Source organism: Phascolarctos cinereus, unplaced genomic scaffold (assembly GCF_003287225.1).
Source record: "Phascolarctos cinereus isolate Bilbo 61053 unplaced genomic scaffold, phaCin_HiC Scaffold_8;HRSCAF=390, whole genome shotgun sequence".
NCBI lineage: Eukaryota > Metazoa > Chordata > Mammalia > Diprotodontia > Phascolarctidae > Phascolarctos > Phascolarctos cinereus.
Genome location: NW_027556291.1, coordinates 1,323,087 through 1,327,073, shown reverse-complemented (window position 1 = coordinate 1,327,073; position 3,987 = coordinate 1,323,087). Strand labels below are relative to the sequence as shown.

The 3,987-nt window shown below is 55.7% G+C and overlaps 1 pseudogene across 1 annotated transcript; it reads right to left on the bottom strand.

Moving 5' to 3' along the window:
- Window positions 1-508: 508 nt before the first annotated feature.
- On the bottom strand, window positions 509-3,264 carry LOC110201066 (mortality factor 4-like protein 1 pseudogene; annotated as a pseudogene). Its single transcript, XR_013483537.1, has 2 exons — window positions 3,192-3,264; window positions 509-3,079 (listed from the first exon to the last, which is right to left on the bottom strand). The product of XR_013483537.1 is annotated as a mortality factor 4-like protein 1 pseudogene (transcript).
- Between the last annotated feature and the right edge of the window lie 723 nt (window positions 3,265-3,987).

The following is a 3,987-nucleotide window of genomic DNA, read 5'->3' as shown; positions in this document are numbered from 1 at the left end:
CACCACTAGGGCATTTAAGGAGGAGTGGCCTTAACAGGCCTCCTGGAGGGGAACCACTGGGCTGTTTTGTTTTGGTTTTTTTTGGCCAGGCAATGGGGTTAAGTGACTTGCCCAGGGTCACACAGCTAGTAAGTGTTACGTGTCTGAAACCAGATTTGAACTCAGGTCCTCCTCAATCTAGGGCCGGTGCTCCATCCACTGCACCCCCTAGCTGCTCCTACACTTGCCTGTTTCTCTTGCTGGTGGCATCAGCAGGAACTCATTCTCCCACTTTCCAGTAGTGCCCCTGGCCATCACGAGCACCACTGAGCAGCCCAGCCCAAAGGACCTCACCCGGAAGGAATGGAGCCCCTCCTACAGTCGTGGCTGAGTCTAGGATATCCACCTCTTACTGCCAGGGGCTGGGGAGGAAGAGGACAGCCAGTCTGCTGCTGATTGGTTGCGCAGTGGGTGGGGGCCCTGGGGCCTACCGGTATGCACAGAATAGTCAAATACACAGCTGTTTTCTGAAGCAAAAAACAATTTATTTTTGAGACTTGTGGAACAGTTTGGCAAGAGCTTCCTGGAGAACGTGTCAATAGCAAATCTAACACTTTCCTTCCATCACCTAAAGGCCACTGGGATCAAGAGGGAAAACACCAGAACTGGGACACAGAGAGCAGGGGCACATGACCAGGGAACCTTAAGGGCCGCATAAAAAACCAGGGGCAGGGGGTGGGGGTAGTAAGTATGCTGGGAAATATTCGGCATTGGGGGGATCAGGGTCTTAAGTCACTAAATGTTAATACAAAGTTAATACAGGCCTTCCAGATCTAGTCAGTAAGCATTAAGAAAGCTAGCAGGCGCCTCGAGGTCTTTGAACAATAAAGGTAACAGTTCCGGCACACAGAGTAAGACAAGGTCACAGGGAGGCATTTTAAGGCCCTTTTGGTCCCTAAGCATTAAGACCAGTAAGAAAAGCGTGGATGTTACAGAATGAAAACCATGTTGGGCAACTGCAATGCCTGCTCTGAGCTCACAAGGCAAAGCCTACATCTATTACCTATTACCGCGGGAAGCCTTGGCCATCAGAGGTCAAGGTCTACAGTCACTGAAGCAGGTCCCAGTCGCTGCAGGTGCACGGAAGGAGATGTCGGGTCGCTGAGCACCGAGGAAGACAAGTCCAGCTTCTCAGAGTCTCTGGTCGCCAGGCAGAAACGTTGGTTACAGGCGCATGCATGGAGGTCTTGGCTCATTTCCGTCCCCTCGGCCACTGAACACGAAGACGACATCCCAGGGATTTTAGGGTCTTTGGGCACAAAGCATTAACCATCACAGTACACAGAGCACTAAGACAAGGTCACAGGGACGGGCGACAAGAGCGGCCAGGGACGCACAGGACGCAAACCCTCGAAAGTTACAAGGCAATGTGTACTCTAGTCAATTCTATACAATGTCTAGCCTGTAAAGCTTATTACTGCACACACCCCCACAAGCTCAGCAAGAAAAGAACCACCCTCCTCTCCAGACAGAACACAACATTTAACAAAGTATCAAATGGTCTGCAAACAAAGCAAGCCCCACATGATTCGGGCTTGCAACTGGATATAGGGTGCAAGCCTGAGCAAACCCGGCCTGCTCCCACCTCAGCCCCGGGCCACTCACTCAGCTCTCTGCTGGTACTCAGCCGATGCTACCTGGTAGTCAGCAGCGGTGAACAGCCCAGAGGGGTTGGCGGCCAGATATTTCAGGAAATCTTGCAAGTGGCCCAGGAGCAGATTGAGGCTGCTATCATCCAGGGGGGTGTAGGCCAGCACGGAGCCGAGCTGCACAAATAAGCGCAGCAGGTGGGCTCCGCCATAGATCTGGGACATGCGCATGTTGGGGTGACTGGCCAGGATCTCTGCGTACTGGGGCCTCTCGAACGTGTAAAGCAGTTGAGTGCCCAACATCACATTGAAATACTCTTTGATTCCCGCCACTAGCTCATAAGCCGCATAGTATTTGGCGAGGACCCCACTATTCTGCTGGAAAATGCTGTACTCAGCTAGGATGGCATCGACCGATTTCTCGGCCGGCAGGTTAAACAGCTTTTTGCCGTGGGTCACCAGCTCCCAATCTTTAACGAGCAGGAGCTTTAGAGCATCGGGCAGGGTCACCTTGACTTCCTGCCTTTTCAGGTACAATTTCTGACGGGCACCAGGGCCCCCGGGCTTGAGCAATGGCAGCGCCCCCGCCCCACCTCTGGGCCCATCTCCCTCTCCCTCAGCCCCTCCCTGGCCCCCTCCCTCGCCCTCCCCATTGCTGCTCCCCTCCCCCACATCCGAGGCCTCTCCACAGGCCCCAGAGGACGATGTTGAGGAATCATCCTCCTGCTCTCCACCATCATCATCATCATCATCGCTATCCTTCTCAATGGAGCTGCCACAGCGAAGCACACGGCTCTCGGGGACCCACTCATAGTCCCAACAGGCCGTGGCACCAAGCGGCTCACTGATACTAGAAGCGGCCACAGGCCCTGCGCCGCTGGGGCCGCCCACAGCATAGCTGGTACTAGGGACTGCACTGCTCGAGCTGGCGCCACTGTGGCAAGGGCTGCCGCTAGCCCCTCCTAAGCCACTCTCAGAGCCCGTGCTGGTGGCGCTGCTGCTGCTGGACTTCGGTGGGGCATAGGAATAGGCCCCGGCCCCTTGTGAAGCCCCACTCACACCTACTCCCGTGCCCATCCCCTTCACGGCCTGGGACTTGTACCGCACCAGGTACTTGACTTCACTGCCTTCTACCACCACGCGGACACACTCAGCCTCCTGCACTACGGGCCCAAGGAAGGTGAGCACCTTCTCCCCCTCCCGGGCGATGGGCAGGACCTGCCCTTTCTTACTCTGGTGCTTAGATAAAGCCATTGGTCAGCTCTAGGGCAGCCTGGCTGGATCTGGAACTGGCCCGAGCTGGGTCCAGAACCCGCCGGAGCTGGATGTGGAACCTGCTGGATCAGGAACAGGTTGGAGCTGGATCAGGAACTGGAACCCACTGGAGCTGGAACCCACTGGAGCTGGAACCCACTGGAGCTGGAACCCACTGGATCAGGAACAGGCTGGATCTGGAACAGAACAGAGCTGGATGTGGACCTGGCCCAAGAGGACGGCCTGGAGGAGCAGTGGAGGAGCCCAAGGGTTGGGCGCTGGGCTCGGTTCTGCGGGGCGCACTCTCACCGGCTCAGAGCTCTACCAGGAGATGCTGCCTCACCGCTCTCCCCAACGGTCTGGGGCTCCACGCGGGGCTGGCGCAGACGCAGAAGTGCCGGTGCCGCCCCCTGAGCCCCTTTCTGGAACAATGTAACAAAAGAGGACGCCAGAAGGCTGATTCCAGAAAGTGCTGGAAGGGGTAGCGCTGGGGGCCCAAGGGAGCCAGAGGTGAAGGGTTGCGGCGGAGGCAAAGGGTTGTGGCCGTGGGAAAAGGGTGCGGCTGTGGAGCCGGGCGCTATTTACATTCAAATCTCAGGCTCGGCCCATCCAGGTTGTGTTATCATGGGCAAGCCCCTTCTTCCTGTGCCTCAGTTTCCCCATCTTGAAAATATCCCGCTCACCCCATAAATAGCAGATCCCCCCTAATCACTCTTTCCAATCTAACTTTCTGACAATTTGGACCAAGACCTGTAGGTTCTATAGCTCGGCGTGGTAGGACGGCGGCTGCCATATTTGGAGCCAGAGAGCTGGGGTTCGAATCTACGCCCTCCTACTCCCTGGCTGTAATACCTCAGAGTAGCTTTCCTTCTCTAGGCTTCAGGTTCATCCTCTATAAAAGGGGAGGGGGCATGGAATATATTAGATGGTTTCTAAAGCTCCATCCAGCTTCCATATTCTATGATTCTGAGACCCTCCATTTGTGGGTCCCTAAGAAGTAGTCTGTCTAGAGCGGGGCTACTTAACCAAGGTGTCCAGGAATTTTTAAAAACGTGTATCTTGAGGGGCAGCTAGGTGGCACAGTGGATAGAGCAGCGGCCCTGGA